Source organism: Panthera tigris, chromosome B2, assembly GCF_018350195.1.
Source record: "Panthera tigris isolate Pti1 chromosome B2, P.tigris_Pti1_mat1.1, whole genome shotgun sequence".
Lineage (NCBI taxonomy): Eukaryota > Metazoa > Chordata > Mammalia > Carnivora > Felidae > Panthera > Panthera tigris.
In genome coordinates this window covers 96,778,198-96,803,670 of record NC_056664.1, presented here as the reverse complement: position 1 = coordinate 96,803,670, position 25,473 = coordinate 96,778,198, and the positions used below count along the sequence as shown (strand labels likewise).

The following is a 25,473-nucleotide window of genomic DNA, read 5'->3' as shown; positions in this document are numbered from 1 at the left end:
GCCCATGGACTGGCTCGGTCCCGTATGTTAGGTCAAGCAGGGAGACAGAGGAAGCCATCCGAGTGGGGGGGTCACCGACTTCGGCCCTGACACCTGGGCCTCCTTTGGGGATCCTTGCCGCGGGAAATGCCCCGAGCTTCCCGTGGGGCCTGGGCAGGTGCAACGCTCCACCCCTCACCCCACGGGCGCTGCACCAAAGCTGGGGCTTCCTCAGGCCGCCCATACGGACCAGGCCAGAACTCGTGGCGAAGATTGACACCGGGACTAGTTCACTGAGGCACCAGACACGCGCCCGTGAGCCTCCGTAAAGGAGTGGGCGAGCTGAGCTCTGGCGGCCTCGGGGTTGGGGAGTGGGATGGGCAGGGAAGGAGAGGATCTGTCTGGACTGACCCTCATCTCCACCCTAGTCCGGCAGCCGGGCCAGCAGGATGGTGTAGAGAACGGGGGATGATAACCACCATCTATAAGGAGAGAGAGTGGTCTGCCCAGCCCTAGATTTACATAAACGTGGATCTCCACTTCGTCCGCGATCTGGAAAGGGGGCTTGCAGAGAGGGCGACATTCTGCAATCCTAATTAGTGATTTTTGTCCCCTTGTTACTGGGCTCAGCATCTCATGCAAATGAACTCTTCATTTCAGCCACATTACCCTAGCTCCAGAATTAACTGACTCTTATCTTTAATGATATGCTGCTGAAGTTCTCCGAGCCCGGCTAGCTTTTTATCTTGATTACGCTAATCAATAAGAAATGATAGAGTAGAATTATAAACTCTATTGGCTTTTAAATGTTGCCGACAAGCCCTCTAGATGCCATTCCAGTTCATTGTTATTTATTAAAATGATCCTCAGCCTAACAGCGATTGCAAATAGAGAGGCGAACAAGAATTAGCCTTGGGACTCATCCCAGTCCGTGGCTGACACCTTCACCCTCCATTCCCCAGGGAAGATTCATCAGTTTTTGGGCTTGAGACAGTGGAAACATTTTTAGAAAGGCGCTAAAAGAAAATTCCTTTTTCGGAGGCACAAAAGAACCAAAACAAACGCCCCCAAACAAAACAACCCCCTCCACCAGCTTGCGAAACACCAGATTACCCACACCAACCAGATAGTGTGTCTTAAAGTTAGAAGCTTTGAAAAAGGCACCTTGAGCAACAAAGCCTCCTGCTCTAGGAATGAATCAGATCTGTTTAACACATGCGCACAGCATTCACCTCACTGAACCCCCACACCCAGCTCACATACTTTTGCATGGCAATCTCTGTAGACTTCTATAGGTATCTATATATAATTCCAGACAGCTAGAATTCAGGAAATGCAATTTCCCCTACTTAGTTCTCTTGGGAGAAAAATGGAGCTTGAATCCCTTCCTGTCTCTAGCTGGATGGCAGATGGTTGTTGGCCCAGGTGTCAAAGCGCCTGGAATGGTCAGTTTTGGGTTCCCTAGATCTCCAGCACCAGGTGAGCTGAAACCAGCGGGAGTCCATCACTTCCGCCTCAGGCAGCCCATCGCCCACACCTATTCAAAGTCCAGGACCCCACGACTTTCTCGGTAACACTTCCCTCACAGGCCCAATATGCGCAGCACTGTTCCCCAAGAAGCCAACAGCAACAACAACAAAACGGCATAGGGCGCATTTGGGACATTTCCTCTTTCCCTCGGCTCACTGAGAATGTAAAGTGTTTATGTTGTAGGTGAAAAGCATCCCTCCTTATCCTCGATCCACGTATAACCCTCCTTTCACTCCCATCCTCTGCTCTAAGTTTGGTCTTGGGCAGGGTGGGAGCCCCAAGAGGGTCAGCGGCTGCGGAAAACACTGACCGTCGTCATTCATCAGAATCATGCACAGATATACTAGCTTTCTTTTAGATCCAATAAAATCTATTAAGAGACTACTCTGCATTAGGCACTTTTGTCAGGAGCCCGACCCAGGCTCTGAGGCGTGGGCAACTTTTCCCTAGCTCGCTTGACCCTCCGCCCCCTCAGCGCTTGGGATGGGTTCTCAGGATTCGTGGCATTCAAAGCTCCGAAAGCGCACTAGCAGGAGGGACACACACACAGACACTCGTGCCACAACTCGGCCTGCCTTGCCCAGCAACCCTGCGTGGCGCACCACGACTGTCTGGACATGTTTACGGACAGTCTTACTCGCCAGCCTCTTGGCGACCGGTCCCAAAACGGCCTCGAGGCCCCTCCAGCCCCAGTAGCTGCGAATTCCGTCCTTCCCCACGCCCCCCCAGTACAGTCCCTGGCGCGGCGCTCTGACCCCGCCAGGAGGGAAAGCTGCGCAGACCGTCTGGAAAAGGCGCACCCGGCCACTGAGCCAGGAACCAGCAACCGGCAACCCGCGGACGCAACGGTGTGGAGCTGCGCGTGGGGAGCGAAAGAGACTGAAATACAAACTCCAGTCTAAGGCCGCGGTGGAAGAAGTTGGAAATCTCAGGCAGGCTAAGCCTTTTTTTTTTTTTTTTTTTTTTAATGACACATGGGGGGAAGGGCTGCATGTATCAAAATCATGTAAAATTTCTGTTCTTAGCAACATCCTTGTTATTAGGAATGATGACTAAACCGCCAGGATTATTCTGGACTGTAAGTTATCAAGAGCCCACTAATTTCACATTAAAGCCCATTGACTGCAACGTCGTGATTGAAGGGTTTTTAACAATTAACATAATCAGAAAATGAGCTGAGATAATTTTTATTCAACTCATTACTTTTTAATCATGTATTTCTTTTAATTAATATCTTCTCCGTGAACATAACACAAAGCAGAGCCCCAATGCTGGCCCAAGCCAGCCTTCGGGACTGAATTTGACACAGCCAAACATTTCACCAGCCGCCTTCATTGCATCTCTATTGTGGTGTGGGTGAAACAGAAAAATTTTGTCAAAAAGTCACTATGTTGTTTTGAAACACAATTTAAGGGGTGCTGGGGGGGGGGTGGGAGCTGGAGCAAACAGCCATTCACTTTTAATTCTAATTGACTTATATTTGGGTGCCTCTCTTGGTTTGCAGCCAGAGGGATACAAATGGGAAGGAAGAAACAGGAGGAAGAACAAGAAGAAAAGGTTTTTGGAGATGAATGTCCCATCCTGGTTCGAAAGAGAAATGGGCTTTGGCGGCTCGTGCCTACTGCCCAGGCCAGCTGGGGTGACGTTCCAAGGCAGAGCTTGCCGGCTGCATGCCTGTCCTGGGCCGACAGCTCACATGCCTACGCAGGGGCGTTCAGCCCCTACTCCCCAATGTCCCCGCCCCCCACGCTGGGCTCAGACCCACGCGGGACTGACTTTCTGTGCTCCCTTGGCCCAATGGGAAGTGGGAGGTGACCTCTCGGCCCTTCTTTGGCCGGGATCCCACCGCAGCAGCTGTAGGGCCTACTGGTTCAGGCATTTACATTGAGGACTTGGGTGTCCCACCCCACCTGTCCCCCTATACTTCCGGGTCGTCCCAACCCTAGAGATTTGATCCAACTCAAGTGCCTCAAACGGGGAGGAGAAAGGGCATTTTTGATGGTAGAGAGGACCACGGCCTCCCCCTTGGCGAGCTCACTCCCTACAAGAGTAACTGCGACGCAGGGGCACATCTTGTAGACCGACCATGACGCCTCCGATACCTCCAAGAAAAAAAGGGAGTCTGTTTTTGGATTAGGATCTCGCGCGCAGTGGGAGCTGTATCAGCCTTCGAAAAAAAGAAACAAAGCCGACCCCTGGTGGAAGAAAATGAAAATTTAAGGATAAATATAAGGAAGGTTTGGGAGAGCCTGCGCAGCCAGTTGGTAACAGGGAGCGGGAGAGAATTGGAAGAGGCAGAAAACAGGACAGCTCACATAGCCGCAGGTGAAACTTAGTGGAGAGAGCTGGGAAGAATGAGACTCAGGGCAGATTCTTTCGGGCTCTTGGGTCAAGTGTGCATCCTCAGTGCTTGTGACTTGGGCAGTGTGACAGGGCATGCAGTGGGGAAGGAGTCTGACTTCTCTCTCTCTCTCTTTTAAAATACTTATTTTTGAGACAGCAAAGGCGGGGGAGGGGCAGAGAAAGGGGGACAGAGGATGCAAAGGGCTCTGTGCGATGGCAGCTGCCAGTCGCATGTGGGGCCTGAATTCACGAACCTCAAGATCATGACCTGAGCTGAAGTTGGGCTCAATCTACCGAGCCACCCAGGATGGGATCATAACCTGAGCCACCCAGGTGCCTCCCCCGTCTTTTTAAAGTTAGCTTTAGGCCTAAAGTGGGGCTTGAACTCATAACCTCAGGCTCAAGAGTCCCATGTGCTATATCAACTGAGCCAGCTAGGTGCCCTACTTCTCTTCCTCTTTAGTGGAAGTTTGGATGTTATGTGGCTACAGAGGGCAGATGGAGGTTTCTGCTGGACACTGGAAGCCTCTGCCTGCCTGCCCCAGAGAGCATTCAGGTTCCAGAATCTTCCTTCTCTTTCCTCTAAACAAACCTCTGCCTCCCACCATGCTAACTTCTTGGTCCTAGCAAGGTGTTAGTAACTAAGGCAAAAATTCAACTTACCAAAGGGGAAAGCAGTTTAGAATGAAAGCACCATTCCTCTCTGGTATTTATTTGTTCTTGAATTTTAATGGGGAACATCTGGGGCACAAGGTTTTTGCCCAAGGAATGGTGGTATTTCAGTCACTACAGCAAAAGTGAAGGAGAACCACTGTCCTGAAGTCTCTGCTAATGTCCAGGGCCAAACAGTTAAAAATAAAAGAAGAAGGAAAAGGTGACATCAAAGGCAAAGATCTCCTTGATGAGCAAGTCACTGTTTACTTGGAGTGAGCACTTCAGGTTAATCAAGGAAGTGCAAAGTGTGGCATTTGTGTCTTTGAGCTCTTTTTAAAAGCTTTTCTTGAATCTACTAGCAAGATGTGCCTCTGTGTTGCTCCCTCCTCATCTTTCTACCTTATCCTCAATACTCTTCTACATGTTCTGATATTATACAGGGATTTCTTTCACACACCTCATCTCTCCTGCACCTAGGACACACCAGAAGCATTTTCTTCTCCCTTAAGCTCCACAACCATTCACTTATCCAGAACTTTGCCCTGGGTGAGTTCTCAGGAAATTTGTTGAATTGTGGACTATCCTCTGATATTCAAAGTTTGGGCTTGTAAACCATGCCTAGAAGGAGGGTAGTTCTAGGTTAGTCTTTCTGGAATCTAATGTGAACCACAGCCACTCCTTGGCAGCTGAGAACAACCCTTGCTGAGAAGTGTGAGGAGGATATTGTTGGAGGCTGAGTTTGAGTATATAGTAGGAAGGGAAACTCCTATGCTGTGTTTGTGACTCTCCAATGCAACTGCCAAACACTGGAAGAGGGAGATGGGGGGGGGGCAGACATGCAGAGAACACAGTTGTTCTGAAATCTGCTTTGAGAGAAGCAGGTCAGGAGGATCAGTCTGGTGTCCTGGATAGAGGGTGGATAGAGGGTAAATAGTTTCTCCTGACAGCAATTAATGAAATAGTTGTAGCACACCTACAGGCAATAGTAATAAGAGGTGAGTGCATGTTCCAGTGAGAGTAGACAGCACTATGTTCCACAACTCTTGCCAGTGACAGTATATGCTTCTTTCAGAGCTTTTCCATGTTGTCCCCCTGGTAGAGCCATTACTGGCTCCAGTAGAGCCTTGACCACAATCTGACCCAAATGATGACTTAGGTTTGAAATGAGGGATGCCAAGTCAACAAAGGGAGCCTTGGCAAATGAATCATAATTCCTGTAGCCACTGTCAGAGCCAGAGGAAGAGCTGTGGTGACCCCACTTTGGTTCAGGGCACTCTCCTCAAACCATCCCATGTCATCTTTAAAGTTTTCATGAACTCTCAGCTGCGTCCTCTTCAGTCTTTCCTGTTTATCAGAATATCATGACCCACACAGTTCATCTTAGTATGGTAACCAGTGTCTCAAAAACAGCTGGAATGTCTCATGGCTGCTCTAGCTAATTTCAGTTTGTACTGAGTCAAAATGGTAATAAAGCAAAGAGAAGAATGTATAATTATTTAATTTTTTTTAAGTTTATTTATCTATTTTGAGAGAGTGAGCAAGCAGGGTAGGGAGAGAGAGAGAGACAGGGGAGAGAGAATCCCAAGCAGGTTCTGCACTGTCAGTGCAGAGCCTGATGTGGGGCTCAAACTCACGAACCATGAGATCATGACCTGAGGTAAAAATCAAGAGTTTGATGCTTAACTAACTGAGCCACCCAGGCACCCCAAGAATGTACAATTATTAAAGCACTGTAAGTTTTGAAACAGCCAAACTGAACAATTCAGGTCAGAATATACATGCAAAGACTGAATTATCTGAATTGTGCACCCTACTACCTGTCATCAGATGATTATATGATTTTGCTTTATTTTGTGCTTTGTAGACACAAGCTTGCTCTTTAGAAGCTTCTTGGGCACTTTGTGAAGGAAGAGCTTAGTGCTTTGAATGGTTTATTGGGACTCCATCATCCCTTTAGTGCATTTACTTATATTTACTGAAAAATTTACTTATATCTAAATAAAAAGAAAAACACATATTAGCATTTAGTAGAAAACACCAAACCTGAGCAATAAACCACATTCTACATCATGTCATACTTTTCTTTTTTTTTTTTATAGGTTTTATTGTGAAAATTTCCCACCATACACAAAAGTCAAGTATAATAATCCTCCATGGGCATCTGAGTGGCTCAGTTAAGCATCTGATTCTTGACTTCGGCTCAGGTCATGATCTCAGTTTTGTGGCTTTGAGCCCCCACTTCAGGCTCTGTGCTGACAGCCTGCTTGAGAGTCTCTCTCTCTCTCTGCCCCTCCCCTGCTTGCACTCTATCTCTCTCAAAATAAATAAATAAACTTAAAAAAAAAATCCCCCATGAATCTATCACCTAACTCCAATAAGCATATATTTTGCCTCTTGTTTCCTATCTCCCTCTTGGTTTGGCCAGGATGTTTTAAAGTGAATCCTAGACATTAAATGTCATTTCACCCCTAAATACTTCATTATACATCTCAAAATATGACATAGTCACGGTGGCAATAACACATCTAATGACAAACATTTCTCTAATATGTTATATCCAGACCATATTAAAATTTCTCTCATTGTCTGGTTTTAAACAGTTAATTTGTTTAAATCAGGATCCAGATAAGATACACTTATATTTGGTTGTATAGCTCTTAAGTCTTAAAAAAATGTTTTTGTGATGGCTTTTAAGTCTTTTAAAATCTTTTAGTATGGTTTCTCCTTTCTCTCTCCCATTCTTTTTATATGACATTGAGTTTTTCAGGAAACCAAGTTAGTTGTTCTGAGGAATGTTCCACATTCTGGATTTGCTTTCTTGTTTGCTTCCTCATGGTATCGTTTAGCAGAGATTTCGTGAGTCAGTAAAGCAGAGATTTGACTTGTTTTTCTTTCTTCTGCATTTCCTGAAGACTAGCACTAAGTTCTAAATATTTGAATAAATTCAGATTTTTCTGTTTTTTTTTATTTGTCATTTTTTGGGGGAAATAATACATTGGAGGTAATTTTCATATTGTACCAAATCAGGAGGTCCACAATGTCTTGTTCTGTTTTGGGTGAAGCTCAAATTGATTAATCAGTGGGTTCAGGTGATGTCAGCCCAGTCGTTCAATGTAAAGTTCCCATCTCCCTCTTATCATTGTTTGAATCAGGTAATTCATTAGGAGATAGGATATCACCCATTTCAAAGCAGATCTTCATGTAAATTATTTATTTTTACCAGTGATACTTATAATTTCCCTTATAGTATAGAGTAGTAATAGAGAAGTCATGTTCGGGATCACACAGTGACTTGGGGTTCATGAATAACCAAAATCCAAGTCTGCTGAATCCTGACTCCAAATACTTTTCTATGGCAGGAAACACAATAGGTAACAATGCTTCCTTATATCTTGCCATTTGGAATACAAAGGAATATTTTAAAACTGGGCTCAAAGGGTTCAAAATCTTTTGACTTTTTAAAAAAATATTTTTTAAATTTTTGTTTGCTTTTGAGAGAGAGCACACAAGCAGGTGAGGGGCAGAAAGAGGAGGACAGAGGATCTGAACCAGACTCTGTGCTGACAGCAGAGAGCCCAATGTGGGGCTTGAACTCACAAACCATGAGATCATGACCTGAGCCGAAGTTGGATGCTCAACCAAGCCACCCAGGTGCCCCTTGACTTAAAAATCTTAACTGAGGTCAGTTTGGGTCACTCTGGTCTGGATACCAGATATAAGAAATTTTATTTGCTTGGTTATGAATATCTAAGATCCCAAACCATCTTCATTATTGCTTTTTTTAAATTTTTATAGTTTTTTTTAAAAGTAGGCTCCACACCCAAAGTGGGGCTTGAACTCACAACCTTCAGATCAAGAGTTGCATGCTCCATCAACTGAGCCAGCCAGGTGACCCCACCACCCCCATCTTCATTGTTTGAGTCAACTTTTCATTTGCATGATTTTGGCCAGATAAACCAAAGAGGATACTTCTCTCACTCAGGAATATTCTAATTCCCAGCACTGGGATGTTTATTGTAAGGGTTTATTCAGCTAAAAGTATCAGAAGTCCCAATTTATGGGCCTTAAACAATTATGGGTTTGCTTTTTTTTTTTTCCCCCACATAAGAAGAAGGCCTGAAGTTAGCAGTTGCTGGCTTTGCTTTAGTGGTTTGATGATGACATCGCAGATGTTCTCTCTTAGTTTTTTCCCTTTAGTTTCAAGATGGCTCCTGCATTTCCAATCATCATGTCTGCATTCAAAGCAGAAGAAGGGGGCTCAAGAAAAGGCATATGTCAGGGGTGCGTGTGTGGCTCAGTCAGTTACGTGATTGACTCTTGATTTTGGCTCAGGTCATGATCTCACTGTTTGTGGGTTCGAGCCCTGCATCAGGCTCTGTGCTGACAGTGCAGAACCTGCTTAGGATTCTCTCTCCTTCTCTCTCTGCCCCTCCTCCATTATCTCTCTCTCAAAATAAATCAACACACTTTTAAAAATCTTTAAAGAAAGAGAAAGAAAAGGCTTATGCCAGCTACATCTGTCAATAAGGAAAACATATGCTTTATCCGAAGCCCCCTAGCAGTATTCTCTTGGGCTGGAACTGGGTCTTTATATGGCATCCTAAACTGCTAAAGAGCTGGGAAAGCAGTATTTGGCTTTCAAACCTCTATAGCAGAGGCAGCAAGGAGATTAGGGTTGGGCATAAATGAAATGCTGATCCACCTACACCAATCCCATCTTTTTTTGCTCTCTGACACACACCATCTTTTATACTTTCATGAAACCAAGTTCCTCAGCCAGTCATTCTGAGGGACAAATGGTAACGAAAAATATGTCCATAAACCCCTTGGCCACAAGATATGGTAATCAGACAAAGACTGGCTCCAACTTTCAGGAGGGGATGAATACCTTGGGTGGTCACTAAGGTAAATGAAGTTGAATTTTACTGATCTGTGAGCTCCATGGTTGGTGTAAGGGTATTAGAGGATATAAGGCTATTAAACTGAGGTTGATGTAAGATTGAGAAGTAGGAAGATCTGCAGAATAAAAAATGTGAGTTAGGGTACTATGAGTCAGAAAGCAGGCCTGACATCAGGAGATTTCCACCATAGATGGGTTTCTAGTGACCTCTCTCCAAAAATGTCTGCTGCATATGATTTGTGAATGCTTGAAAATTCCTTTAACGGTGGACAAAATCTGTATCACAATTACCGATAATGTTAAAATTCAAATAGTTCTGGAAAGGTAACATTAATTTACATTTTTCCCAATATATTAAGGGCCTCAAGGAAAAATGTCATTCTTATTTAGTTTAAATTAAAGTTCAGATTCTTCACCTCCAGGGGCCAAGAGTGAGAAATCAGTCCTCTGGTTTCCCAGTAGCACAGCAGAGATCTGGTTAGAACATTAAAAAAAGACTTTATTCAAGGTTAAATAGCAAAAGGGAGGGTAAAAAAGAAGCACAGTTGCTGAGACACAGCTTGCACACGTGATAAAGACTCATGTCACTGGCTAGAGAATGAGGAAATCTTTTGAAGGTTATCCTCCCCCCACATGGTGGATGCCATTTTGACCTCCATGAGCCAAGCATGCATTTAGTGCTATTTAAAGCCCCAGAAATCTAAATTGAGAGAGACGGGCTGGGTCTCCCTCCTTAGATTCTGACCAGATTTCTAGTTTCCTCTCATACTCACTCAAATGACTGACACCAAAATGATCTCCCTCTTCACGTGAGAAGTATATTCATAAGATTGGGGTCTGACCCTTGCAGGCCTCGGTGAGATATTCCTATTAGAATAGAAACATCAGCCCCGAAGCCCCAGCATTCATACACAACTGGGAAACAGAGAATCATGGCTGGTGGGGGGCGATGGGGTACAGTGGAAACGTAATGCCCGTACAAGGACCAATATTAGCTCCTCTGAATGGAGGACTGTCTAAAGAAGAAAGGGGGAACTCTAAAATGTGGAAATGAGCAGAAGGGTAAGTCTGGGGTCAGAAAAATATAATTCATGTTTTCCAAACAGGCCGTAAGAAGTGTATCACAATAATGGTCACTGTCAGCATTTCTTTGTAGGAACTCTAGGCCCTCGGCTTCTGAAAGATGCCAAGGAATATTGCATGTTGCCCCTAGAACTGGTCCTGAGGCCATCCTGGGGTACTGATCCTTTCCCTCCGATGCACTCTGACAGTGTGTCCCATGGCTTCCTGCCAAAGTCCCCACTACTAGCCTCTGCAGCAGCCGGGCTGTGCAAGTTCCCTGACGCCATCATTAGCCATACTCCTGGCCCATCTGTCGCTGGCAAATCCCTTGATGCTGCCTGCAGAGTCACTGATATCTGTGCCTCAGGGGACTCATCCTCTTAACTTCTCACAGCATAACGTTAGAAACAAAACTACATCTTTTAGTTTTTGTTGGTTTAGTTCTTGAAGCCCTGTTGCTCAGAAGATGAGGAGTCCAAGGGGTTAGACTTGGCAAGTGAGTCCATGCCAGACTTCTTAGTATGCTCAAAATAATCTCTATCCTATGCCCATCCCTTTACCCTTGAGCCAAATATCAAGTCCCTAACTCTGGGAATCCATTATTCCCCAGCAAGCTCCTGGGTTTCTCAAGCTCCAAACCTCCAGCAGGCTGCCTTCCCTCCATTACCTCCAACATGTTGGGACCTCGCTATGTATACTTTGTCTGCCTCACCACTTTTCCATTTTCCTGATATCAGATAGGTCGATCAGAAAAAGTTAATACTAAGCATGAGAAATATAGTGCCATATAGGTAAAAACATAAAAACAAGAAAAAAGTGAATATGAAAATACTTATCAAAGCTGTGTGTAAGTAACAGGATTCATTTACAATTTTTTAAGTTTATTACTTATTTTTGAGAGAGAGAGAGAGAGAGTGAGGGAGGGAGGGGCAGAGAAAGAGGGAGTAAGAGAGAATCTCAAGCAGGCTGTGCATTCTCAGTGCAGAGCCTGATGTGGGGCTTGAACTCACAAACTGTGGGATCATGACCTGAGTCAATCCATAGTTGAACACTTTAACTGTCTGAGCCACCCAGGCACCTCTCATTTACAATTTTTAAAAGATATCACTGAATCACTGAAAAATTATAGAGCCAATAGAACATTGTATTTAAATTGCCATAAAATCATTTGACCCTCTTATTTGGATAAATAAACAGGATCAGAAAGATTAAGTAACTAGAGTCATACAATTGATGAAAGGGCTAAATTAAGTAAAACTGGTTACAAAGTGTAATATATGAATAGGAATGTGCATATCTGCATGTATAGCATCAGTCCACATGCTCTATTTTTAAGAATGTTTTATTGTTAGTCATCCTGGTTTTAGTTGTTAACTATCAATGAGAAACCATTGAATTTGAGTTTGAAAATTCCACCCCCCTGCAACCCTTAATACATCAGCACAATGTTCTCATCAGAGTCAAAAAAATATATACTTTAAAGGTCAAGCAAATGATAATCAACAAAGAAATGGAGTGTTTCCAATTTTACCCTAGCAGATAATGCAATTTCAATTCATTAGCTTATGTGGTTTATATAAAGTTTACTGTACTTTATCAGATGTCTCTGGAATGTGAGTGTTGTATTTGAGACTTTGGAACACAGAGATGGATACAGCCAAAATAATAATCAATGAAGCAGAGATTTGCAGTTATTTGGTTAATTTGAATTGTTACATAGCTTATCTGGAATTACTGAGAGCCCAGGGCCTGCATTTTCTCACATTAATTTGTCCAGTTCCTAGCATAGGTACACAGTGGGTACTTAAATGCTTAATGATGAGGGTGGCAATTAACATTTATAAAGCATAGTACATTCTATCAAATCTTTTCACACACAACGTACTGATAGTTCTAAAAGCTTTACTATATGTTGTGTAATTCAGCCTGAATAAAAATACCGTGAGATCACTATGACCGCTATATCTCTATCTCAATAATCAATTTAATTTAGTATCTTTTTTGGTGAAAACTGACACATTAAGCTATCTGGCCTATGAAGAGAAGAATAGGAATGTTCCATGTCTTTTCAGGAGATACGAACATCTGATAACTTTTCTTCTTGCAAATATTACAACAGGTATCAAGAGGGAATGGACATATGCTCACATAGGGTCAATTTGGGATCTCCTGGGATTAGACTTCTGAGTTTAGGCAGTGAATGTGCATAGACCTGGTGACACAGGATGTAGGTTTATTTATTCAGTGACAATAAATGTAACGGATGTTGGACATATGAAAAACTTAACAGCCCTATAAGCCTAGAAACAAAAAGAAAGTGAACTTTTTTCTTTTTTTTGTTTACTTTTTATTATGAAAAAAAAATAAGGGGTAGGGAGAACAATATAATGAACACCCATATATCCATCATATATGTAACAATTGTTAATATTTTGCCATGTTTGCTCATATTTTTTACTGAAGTATTTAAAAAAATTTTTTTTAATCTTTATTTTTGAGAGAGAGCATGTGAGCAGGGGAGGAGCAGAGAGAGAGGGAGACACAGAATCTGAAGCAGGCTCCAGGCTCCAAGCTGTCAGCACAAAGCCCGACACGGGGCTCAAATTCACAAACTGTGAGATCATGACCTGAGCCGAAGTTGGATGCTCAACCGCCTGAGCCACCCAGGCGCCCCTTTTACTGAAGTATTTTGAAAGAAATACATGTAGTGTACACCCCTAAAAATTAAGGATCATTTAGGGCACCTGGGTGGCTCAGTTGGTTAAGCTGCCAACTTCAGTTCAGGTCATGATCTCCAGGTCTGTGGGATTGAGCCCCGTGATGGGCTCTGTGCTGGCAACTCAGAGCCTGGAACTTGCTTCCGATTCTGTGACTCCCTCTCTCTCTGCCCCTCCTCTGCTTGCTGTCTCTCTCAAATAATAAACATTAAAAAAATTTTTTTAAAGAAAAAAACATTAAAAAAATTAAGGATTTGTCTGTATAACCTCAATGCCTTTATCACATCTAACAAAATTAGCACATATTTCTTAAATATTGCTCAGACTAGCTCCCTCTTTTTCTCTTTTATTTGAGAATAGCTTTTAATGTTACCATTGGGTTTTTCTTTCTGATAAAATTTTGTCTGTCAGCTAATGAAGTTGACATTTATTCCTCTTTCTCCACATCCTTGACAATATCTATTGTTTCCTGAGTCATTAATTTTAGCCATTCTGACAGGTGTGAGGTGGTATCTCATTGTGTTTTTTTTTTCTTTTTTTATTTATTTACTTTGAGAGAGAGCACGTAAAAGTGGGGGAGGAGCATAGAGAAGGAGAGACACAATCCCAAGCCAACTTTGAGCCATCAGCGCACAGCCCGAGGTGGGCCTTGTACTCATGAACTGAGATCATGACCTGAGCCAAGATCAAGAGTCAGACACATAACCGACTACACCACCCAGGTGCCCCTCATTGTGCTTTTGATTTGTATTTCTCTGATCATGAGTGACGTTAAGCATCTTTTCGTGTGTCTGTTAGTCATCTGGATGTCTTCCTTGGAGAAGTGTCTATTCATGTCTTCTGCCCATTTCTTCACTGCATTGTTTTTTGGGTGTTGAATTTGTTGAGTTCTTTATAGATTTTGGATACTAACCCTTTATCTGATATGTCATTTTGCAATATCTTCTCCCATTTCATTGGTTGCCTTTTAGTTTTGTTGATTGTTTCCTTCACTATGCAGAAGCTTTTTATCTTGATGAAGTCCCAATAGTTCATTTTTGCTTTTGTTTCCCTTGCCTCTCGAGACATGTCTCATAAGAAGTTGCTGTGGTCGATGTCAAAGAGTTGCTGCCTGTTTTCTCCAGTAGGATTTTGATGGTTTCCTGTCTCACATTTAGGTCTTCCATCCATTTTGAATTTATTTTTGTGCATGGTGTAAGAAAGTGGTCCAGGTTAATTCTTCTGCATGTCGTTGTCCAGTTTTCCTGGCACCATTTGAAGAGACTGTCTTTTTTCCATTGGATACTCTTTCCTGCTTTGTCGAAGATTAGTTGGTCATACATTTGTGGTCCATTTCTGGGTTCTCTATTCTGTTCCATTGATCTTTGTGTCTGTTTTTGTGCCAGTACCATACTATTTTGATGATTACAGCTTTGTAATACAGCTTGAAGTCTGGAATTGTGATGTCTCCAGCTTTGGTTTTCTTTCTCAACATTACTTTGGCTATTCGGGGTCTTTTCTGGTTCCATACAAATTTTAGAATTGTTCTAGGTTTGTGTAGAATACTGGTGTTATTTTGATAGGGATTGCATTGAATATGTAGGTGGCTTTGGGTCGTATAGACATTTTAACAATATTTGTTCTTCCAATCCATGAGCATGGAATGTTTTTCCATTTCTTTGAGTCTTCTTCAATTTCTTTCATAAGCTCTCTATAGTTTTGAGCATACAGATCTTTTACCTCTTTGGTTAGGTTTATTCCTAGATATTTTATGGGTTTTGGTGCAATTGTAGATGGGATCAATTCCTTGGTTTCTCTTTTCACTGCTTCATTATTGGTGTATAGAAATGCAACCAATTTTTGTTGCTCATTTTATATCCTGCAGCTTTGCTGAATTCATGTATCAGTTTTAGCAGTTTTTTGGTGAAGTCTTTTGGGTTTTCCATGTAAAGTATCATGTCATCTGCAAAGAGTGAAAGTTTGACTTTTTCCTTGCCAATTTGTATGCCTTTTCTTTCTTCCTTTCTTTCTTTCTTTCTTTCTTTCTTTCTTTCTTTCTTTCTTTCTTTCTTTCTTTCTTTCTCTTTCTTTCTTCTTTCTTTTTTTTGTTTTGTCTGATTGCTGAGGCTAGGACTTCTAGTACTATGCTCAACAACAGTGGTGAGAGTGGACATCCCTTAGGGGGAAAGCTCTCAGTTTTTTCCCATTGAGGATGATATTAGCTGTGAATCTTTCGTATATGGCCTTTATGATCTTGAGGTATGTTCCTTTTATCCCTACTTTCTTGAGGGTTTTTATCAAGAAAGGATGCTGTATTTTGTCACATGCTTTTTCTGCATGTAATGAGAGAATCATATGGTTCTTATCCTTTTTTTTTTTTTTTTTTTTTTTTACTAATGTGGTGTACCACGTTGACTGATTTGCAAATATTTAACTAGCCCTGTACCCAGGAATAAATCCCACTTGATCATGGTGAATAATTCTTTTAATGTACTGTTGAATTTGATTTGCTAGTATCTTGCTGAGAATTTTTGCATCTAGGTTCATCAGGGATATTGGCCTGTAAATTCTTTTTAATGGGGTCTTTGGTTTTGGAATCAAGGTAATGCTGGCTCATAGAATGAGTTTGGAAGCTTTCCTTCCATTTCTATTTTTTGAAATAGTTTGAGAAGAATAGGTTTTAAATATTCTTCAAATGTCTGGTAGAATTCCCCTGGGAAGCCATCTGGCCAGGACTCAAGTTTGTTGGGAGATTTTTGATAACTGATTGAATTTCTTTGCTGGTTATGGGTCTGTTCAAATTTTCTATTTCTTCCTGTTTCAGTTTTGGTAGTGTGTGAGTTTCTAGGAATTTGTCCATTTCTTCCAGATTGCCCAGTTTGTTGGCATATAATTTTTCATAGAATTCTCTTATAATTGTTTGCATTTCTGTGGTGTTGGTTGTTATCCCTCCTCTTTCATTTGTGACTTTATTTATTTGGGTCCTTTCTCTTTTCTTTAAAAAAAAATTTTTTTAATGCTTATTTATTTTTGAGAGAGAGAGGCAGTGCATGAACGGGAGAGGGGCAGAGACAGAGGGAGACACAGAATCTGAAGCAGGGTCCAGGCTCCAAGCTGTCAGCACAGAGCCTGATGTGGGGCTCAAACTCACAAACTGTGAGATCATGACCTGAGCCAAAGTTGGATGCTTAAGTAACTGAGCCACCCAGGCACCCCTCTTTCTCTTTTCTTTTTGAGAAGTCTGGCTAGGGGGTTATCAATTTTGTTTATTCTTTCAAAGAACCAGTTCTTAGTTCCATTGATATGTTCTATTGTGTTTTTTTTTGTTTCTATATCGTATATTTATGCTTTAGTCTTTATTATTTCCCTTATTCTACTGGCTTTAGGTGTTATTTGCCTAAAGAGCTTTTCTAGCTCTTTTAGGTGTAAGGTTAGATTTTGTATTTGGGATCTTTCCTGCTTCTTGAGTTCAGCCTGAATTGCAATGTATTTTCATCTTAGGACTGCCTTTGCTGCATCCCACAGGGTTGGACTGTTGTGTTTACATTTTCCATGTATTTTTTTTAATTTATTTTTTTAAGTTCCCATTCATTCTTTAGTAGGATGTTCTTTAACCTCTATGTATTTGAGGGCTCCCCAAATTTTTCCTTGTGGTTAATTTCAAATTTTATAGTGTTGTGATCTGAAAATATGCATGGTATGATCTCAATCTTTTTGTACCTGTTGAGGGCTGATTTGTGACCCAGTACATGATCTATTCTGGAGAATGTTACATGTGCACTTGAGAAGAATGTGTATTCTGCTGCTTTAGGATGAAATGTTCTGAATATATCTGTTAAGTCCATACAGTCCAGTGTGTCATTCAAAGCCTTCTTTCCTTGTTGATATTCTTCTTAGATGATCTGTCCTTTGCTCTAAGTGGGATATTAAAGCACCTTACTATTAAGGTACTATCAACTAATTTTTTTAATGTTTTTTATTAATTTATATATTTGGGTGCTTTCAAGTTGAGGGCATAGACCCTTTAATTATGATATAATGCCATTATTCATTGCTTGTTACAGTTTTTGTTTTAAATTCTAGTTTGTCTGATATAAGTATAGCTACTCCAGCTTTCTTTTGACATCCATTAGCATGATAGATGGTTCTCCAAACCCTCACTTTCAATCTGCAGGTATTTTTAGGTCCAAAATGAGTCTCTGTAGGCAACATATAGATGGATCTTGTTTTTTATCCATTCTGATAACCTATGTCTTTTGAATGGAGCATTTAGTCCATTTACATTCAGAGTGATTATTGAAAGATATGAATTTAATGCCACTGTGTTACCTGTAGAGTTGATGTTTCAGGTGATATTCTCTGGTCCTTTGTTGCCTTGGTCTTCTTTTTTTTTTTTCCTCTGCTCAGAGTCCCCCTTAAAATTTCTTGCAGGGCTGGTTTAGTGGTCGTGAATTCCTTTAGCTTTTGTTTGTCTGGGAAAGTCTTTATCTCTCCTTCTATTCTGAATGATAGCTTTGCTGGATAAAGAATTCTTGGCTGCATATTTTTCCCATTCAGCACATTGAATATTTCCTACCACTCACTTCTGGCTTGCCAACTTTCAGTGGACACATCTGCTGGTAACCTTTTGTGTCTACTCTTGTAGGTTAAGGACCTTTTGTCTTTAGCTGCTTTCAGAATTCCCTCTTTATCTTTGTATTTTGCAAGTTTTATTATGATAGGTCATGTTGACCTGTTTTGTTGATTTTGAGGGGAGTTCTCTATGCCTCTTGAACTTGAATGCCTGTTTCCTTCCTCAGATTAGGGAAGTTCTCAGCTTTAATTTGTTCAAATAAACCTTCTGCCCCCTTTCCCACTCTTCTTCTTCTGGGACTCCTATGATACAGATATTGTTTTGTTTTATGGAATCATTAACTTCTCTAAGTCTCCCCTCATGATCCAATAGTTTCCTTTCCCTCTTTCCAGCTTTATTATTTTCCATAATTTTATCTTCTACGTCACCTATTCTCTCCTCTGCTTCTTCAGTCCTCATTTTGACTATATCCAGTCAGTTTTGCATCTCAGTTATAACATTTGTTATTTTAGCCTGACTAGTTTTTAGGTCTTTGATATCTGCAGCAAGGGTTACTCTGGTGTCTTCTATGCTTTTTTCAAGCCCAGTTAGTAGTCTTATGACTTTTGTTCTAAATTCTTGTTTAGGTATATTGTTCACATCTGTTTTGAGCAAGTCCCTGGCTACTTGCCCTTTCTTTTGGGAAGAATTCCTCAATCTTGTCATTTTGGCTTAAGTTTCTGTCTTTTGCGTGTTTTAAAAGATTGTTATGTTTCCTGCACCTGAGAGTACTGCTATATTAAAAAGGGGTCATCACTGTCCAGGACCTGGCACTTCAGGAAGTGTTTCTGGTGTATGCTGTGTGCACTCTGCTGTTGCGTTTTGGATTATCTTTCCCACTGGTCAGTCCTCTGTGGAGCAGCGGGGAGTGTTTGGACCTTTAACTAAGTGTGTTTTGATTTATTTGTTGAAGTAAGCCTGGAAAAAAAGGGGGGAAAAGTCTGATCCCAAAAAAAAGAGAAAAAGGAAGGCAACAAGAACAAAAATAAACCCCAAACAGAATTTAAAAAAAACCCAACAAACTATAAAGTTGATACCAAAGAAAAAGAAATGAAAAAAAGACAAGAAAAAAGGATAAAAAAAGGACTAATCCAGAGAGAGAGAGAGAGAGAGAGAACGCATGTGTGAAAGGGAGATGAAAAAAACAAACTATAAGCCCGATTCCAAAACAAAAAAAGAAGAAAAAGAAAAAAGAAAAAAAGTAAGCCTCGTCCTATTTCCACTAGAACCACAGGTGTAATTTTGAAGCACTCGATCTTCAGTATACTTGGTGCATACAGGGTGCTGGCTGTGTTTGTCTTCTGGAGGAGAGGCCTGTGCAATCTTGTCCCAGTAAATAAGCAGTTGCCAGGCACAGGGGCGTGGGGTTTGGTGTAAGTGGGTCCCGCCACCACTGGGGGCTGCTGTGTTGCTCTTTGAAGTCTTACCCTGTTGGTGTTGGGGGTAAAATGGCACCACCCCAATCTCTCCTCTCTGGACAGGGGATCTCACACACCCCACTGCTCAGGTAGCCCTCACAGAATAGTGAAGGCAGTCAGCTTGCCCTGAACCACAACACTCCTCTGTTTTTTCCTTGGCATGAGGCTAGGATTCAAAACTCAAAGTCTTAAAGGACCTGGCACCACGCAGATCCGCTCCCCTCCTCTGGAGTAGAGCCTATCCATGCTGTGTCTGAAGTCCTTTGTCCCTGAAAAACAGTCCTATGCATGCACAATGTGTGGAATCTATGGTGTGACACCACTAAAAGCAGCAAAGGTTATATTCCCTCTGGGTGCACCTCTGTCCCCTACTGATGGAAGGCCTTTTGCTGGTGCCTGTAAGGTCTTCCATCCTTGGGGAGGAAATATACCCTCTTCCAAAAGAACTCCAGGAAGGAGAATGTTCTCTCCCAATGCGCTCCGGAGATCTCTACACTATGTTATGCACTCTGGGCCCAGCTCCCTCCTCCCCAGGAGCAGGTGCCACAGCTCTACTCTGGAGAAAGTCATGGACTTCCAAAACCTCATAGTTTGAGCTCCAAACACTGTTTGCAAAAAAACCCTGTGACACTCAGTACTTCTTGCTCCCTGGTCCGTGACCCAGAGAAGTTTTCCTCTTGTGCGAACTCAATGCTGCACTTTCTCAACACCTCTCTCCTTCTCTCCCTTTTGTCTCTCCACAGAATGGGCTTCCTCCCCTCTGCAGCACCGCCATTTTTCTCTCCCACAATTTACTTCCACACGCCTCACACCTGCCATGCTGTCTGCCTCCAACTGTGGAGATCCTTCTGCCACTCCACAGATCAAATTCCTGGGTGTTCCAAGTGATCTGACCTCAATAGAGCTGTGTTTGAGGGACAAGGAAAATCCCAGTCCCCCTACTTCTCCACCATATTAATGCCTCCCCCAGAAGAGTTTTGGATTTGCAGAAAAAAGAAGACAGTACAGAGCATTCTCATGTACCCTGCACCCCACTTTCCCTATTATTAATATCCTACATTAGCATGGTGTATTTATGACAATTAATGAACCAACATTCATATATTCTTATTAACTAAAGTCCATAGTTTAGATTTCCTTCGTTTTATCTAATATCATTTTCTAATATCTCATCCAGGACACATTATATTTAGTTGTCATTCTCCTTAGGTTCCTCTTGGCTATGACAGCTTCTCAGATTTTCCTTGTTTCTGATGATCTTGACAGTTTTGAGGGATACTAGTCAAATACTTCGTAGGATACTCCTCTATTGAGATTTGTCTGATATTTTTCTCATGATTAAATTGAGGTTATGAGTTTTTGTGAGGAAAACCACAGAGGTAAAGTGCCATTTCCATCACATATCAAGAGAACATATACTATTAACATAATTTATCATTGTGGGTTTTGACCTTACACCTGGCTAAGGTAGTATTTGTCAGATTTCTCCAATACCAAGTTATTCTTTTTTAACTTCTTTCCATACCATACTCTTTGGAAGAAAGTCACTATGCACAACCCACATTTAAGAAATGGGGCCTTGTACTCTACCTCCTTGAGGACAGAATATCTACATAAATTAGTTAGAATTGTTCTGCAAGGCAGATTTGTTTCTTCCCCCCATCTATTTATTTATTCAATCAATTCTGTATATCAACATGGAATTATGAATATTTTATATTTTAGGGTGTAATCCAAGGCTGCTTTATTTTGTTGCTCAAATTGTTCTTTGACCACTGAGAGCTTTCAGTTGGCTCCTTTGACATACTCCATCAATGCAGTGTTTTGCTTTGTGTTTTTAGAGCACTTCCTTACTTTCCAGTGGTATAAGATGCTCCAGGCTCATCTTGTATATTTCCTGCCCCAGTCCTATGATCAGCCGTTTCTCCAAGGAGCCTTGGTTTCTTTTATTAGAAGTTGGTATTAGAAACCAAGATCTGGGAGCTAGGAATGTTTGTTGCTATTGGAGTGTCATTGCTTCTAGGCCTTGTCAGCAGACAGAGCAAGGGAATATATGTGTATATACTGACCTATTTATATATACATATCTATAAATATTTCTATATATAGTCATCTGTGTCTCTATTAAGTTAAACATAATATAGTTCGTACTAATCTGATATCTCCAACTCTAATCTCTTCTGGGCTCTTTATCTGTAAATTCCCACTCAAACTGTGAGAAAGCTTGTTTCCACCATCCATTTACTTAATTGTTCAATTCCAGGATTCGTGTACAGTGTTATCAGAACCATTAACTTGTACCCCGTGGGAAATATCATAACATTAAATACTAAATACATAATATTAAATACTGAAGTATAGTGCTTATGTGCAGTTCCTTTTGCCTTTAGTCTTACAGACTCTACTCATTTTCTTTTTTTTTTTTTTTTTTTCCAACGTTTTTAATTTTTATTTTTGGGACAGAGAGAGACAGAGCATGAACGGGGGAGGGGCAGAGAGAGAGGGAGACACAGAATCAGAAACAGGCTCCAGGCTCCGAGCCATCAGCCCAGAGCCTGACGCGGGGCTCGAACTCACGGACCGCGAGATCGTGACCTGGCTGAAGTCGGACGCTTAACCGACTGCGCCACCCAGGCGCCCCATAGACTCTACTCATTTTCAAAGTTACTTAGGTCAGAACCTTTCCTCCTACCGCCCCCCCCCCCTCCGCTTTAGTAAGGTTGCTTCATACATTTGTAATACAGTTCAATTGACTTGTCACTTTCTGCATTCCATCCTGGGATCCCCCAACCTCCTAAATGATGTTTTTTAATTGTCTACCTGAAAGCTCACCCTTTCTGCTGTAAAGTTTTAAAGGTTTGACAAATGCACAATATCATGTATCTACCATTACATCATACAGAACAGTTTGACCTATGCCCCTGCCAAATCCCCTGTACTTCATTTATTTTACCCTCCTCTTTTCCCCTGAGCCTCTGGAAACCACTGTTTTTATTGTCTCTATAGTTTTGCCTTTTTCAGAATATCATATGGTTGGAATAATATAATATGTAGCCTTTTCAGACTGGCTATTTAGCTTAGAAGTATGCATTTAAAGTATATCCATATTTTTTTGTAACCTGACAGTGTGTGTTTTTTTTTAACCCTTGAATACTATGCCATTGTATGGATATACTTCAATTTTTTATCCATTCACCTGTTGGAGGACATTTTCGTTGCTTCAAGTTTCTGGTAATTATCAATAATACTAATGACACCGATTAAAACAGTGATATCATGGTTTAAGAATCTATACAAATTTGGAATATGTTAGGTATATATAATTAAGTGAAAGGCAAATGGATAATGTGAATTGCAGTACTGATTCCTCTTCCAAGAGGAGCTGCTGTTTATAAAGTGTTGGTACTCAAGGGGACAGGACCTATCCTGCATATTGCTACTGCAGACGAGGTGGGTCCATCAGTAGGCAACTAGGGGTGAAGCAAAAGTCAATTCTTTAGCTTTCTAATGCATCTATGGAAGTCCCTACGATAACATCTAGGACCAAAGAAACTGATCTTCTTGTTTCAGTTACGAGAATTTAGGCTGTTTGAGTAACAGAGTCAAATCTTAGTGGTTTACAAGAACAAAGGTTTATCTATTGCTCATGCCGCATATCCACTGCAGTGAATCTGGGAGCTGCTTCTTCTTGGTTCCCCACTCTGGGACCCAAGTTCATGGACCTTGGAAGCAAGCAAGGAGGCAAGTTTACTTCTCCAATGTTGCTAGTTACCATAGCCAATGGAAAGAGAGGTCTGAAAGGTCTTGTATTAATAACCAAACGTTTTAGCCTTGAAGACAAAACTCATTAGCCAGAACTAGTTACATGGCTCTATCCAACCACATGCTTTACTAAGCCTACCCCCAGCTTTGAGGAGAAAGGTGGAGGAATGCTTTTTATGGTAGATGGTAGTTTTGAGAATTTTCATATTCTCTAAAAGATAATTATGTTTTTCCATTTTTGATAATGAGAGTTTTGTAACTACCAATAATAAAGTTACTTAAGTGCCAGAGATTTTATATCAGACCATTTTTTACATTAGGTCATTTGCTAGTTCCTATGATTAGTATACTTGCTTCTTTCTCTTTTTTTCCCAGCCAGTTTTATATTTTAAAACAATTCTTGTATTAATCTTACGATTGTTTATATTTTCTTGTGTTATCTCAAATATTCTTAAGTACCAGGGAAATTATTTACAAAAAAAATAACAAAATTATTAACATCTTATATAAATAACTCATATATTGAAAAACATTAAAACTTAAAAAAAGTAAGTGGGAAAATCATGGATATTCCCCCCAAAAAGAATTCTTTTAATTAAAAAAAAAATTTAACATTTATTCATTTCTGACAGAGACAGAGACAGAGTATGAATGGGGGAGGGCAGAGAGAGAAGGAGACAGAATCCAAAGTAGGTTCCAGGCCCTGAGCTATCAGCACAGAGCCCTATGTGGGGCTGGAACTCAGAGTGCGAGATCTTGACCTGAGCCGAAGTCAGACACAACCAACTGAGCCACCCAGGCACCCCTCCCACCCCCAAAAGAATTCTGATTTTAAAAAGCAAAATATTTTCAAATGTACTAAGTAACAACAAAAAAACATTTACACTAATATTTCAAAAATTACCCAGTTTGGGGAAGAGTACTGGGGTACTCATGTATTACAGGGAGCAGTATAAACTAACATAGTATAAACTAACCAGCATAGACATTTTGGATATAACTGGAACCTAGTTAAGATTCATAAAATTTCATTATCAAAAAATTATAATTTTTTGGCTTAATAATTATACTTACCAATATTAATCCTAAAAAAAAATTAAAGATAGGAAAATGTTAAAATTGAAAATGTTTATTACAGAGTTAATTTCACAAATAAAAAGTTTTAAGTAATGTGTCATGGTTAAATTATGAAATGTCTCTCAATGAAATATTATGCTTTCATTGAAATTATATGCTTCATATAGGTATAAGACAATTTAGAAACATGAAATAATATATATGCTGTATATGTTACATGATTACAAGTATAAAAAATGTGTATACAACATGACAAAGGAATATGTAAAGAATGGTGATAGTGGTTGTTCTATGATGCTGAATTTGCTACCTCCTCCCCCTTTTCAACATTCATGTAATACTGTTATATGATTTTTATAGTAATTATAACTTGAAAGAATACTAAAGACACATGGGAAAGTAAGGAAGACAATAGTCTTAAAATGCACAGACAGCTTTCATGGAAGAGCAGTAATGAACAGAACTCATGAAGGTGGGAGCATAGGTCCAGAACTGAGAGTTTGTATATAGGGACACTGGATGTGGGCAGGTCTCCCCACATGGAATCCTGTCTACGTGAGATTTACATCATGGAATAGCAGAGGGGTACCCATGCTCTTTGCTGGTCATTTACTCTCAAAAGGAAGGGAAGAAGAGTTGAGCCAAATGTTGTTAGAAGAATTTGGAACTCTTCTAAAATTTACCAATCAAATAAGTCTCCTTCCTTGTTCTGCAGTGCAGTAGGGTAGACAGAAATCAGAAGCATTACAGTGAGTACTTTCAACATGAAAGGAAATTTTGGGAGTGGAGAATATATTTTAAAATAAGAAAAGCTGAAAATACATGAACTAAGCATTCAATTCTAGAAGCTACAATAAATTCATAGGAAGTAGAATAAAAGAAAAAATAAAAATAAAATCAGAAATTAAAATGAAAACAAACAGAAAAATAAAAGAGATGATTAATAAAACTGAATACAGTTTAAAAAGAGCAATAAAATAGACCAAACTTTCACAAAGTAATCAAGAAAATAAGAGAATGGCATTAAGTGAACAATATCAGAAACTAACTACAGAAGTTGTAAATATTTAAAAAATCAGGATCATTTCATTAATTTTGCCAGTGTGTTTGAAAAAAGAATAGTCAATTTTCTAAAAAAAAAAATAGAAATCACCACCATTCATTCAAGAAGATATAGGCAAATTGCATAGAACCATAACTATTAAGAAAATTTTATTGGCATAAAAAAACTTACTGTGGTAAGAGTCTGTAACTCCCTCTTTTTATCAGGTACTGGCAGTCTGGGATTTTTTTTTTTTTTTTTTTGAGAAAAAGAGAGAGAGAGAGAGAGAGAGGGAGAGAGGGAGGGAGGGAGAGAGATTACAGACTCAGAATTAGTTGGTTTGGATATCAAAGATATGTTCAAATGCAAACTGTTTGTTATCTCCAGGAATTAGCTAA

At 40.7% G+C, this 25,473-nt stretch overlaps 1 long non-coding RNA gene across 1 annotated transcript in view; it reads right to left on the bottom strand.

The window, feature by feature from the left end:
* The window catches only part of LOC122238703, a 48,656-nt gene extending 23,339 nt beyond the window's left edge, over positions 1-25,317 (bottom strand). Inside the window, exons 1-2 of the long non-coding RNA XR_006217780.1 lie at positions 25,268-25,317; positions 24,031-24,041 (exon numbers count right to left, since the gene is read on the bottom strand). This is a non-coding gene — a long non-coding RNA (uncharacterized LOC122238703). The remainder of the gene's footprint in view (positions 1-24,030; positions 24,042-25,267) is intronic.
* Positions 25,318-25,473: the final 156 nt, after the last annotated feature.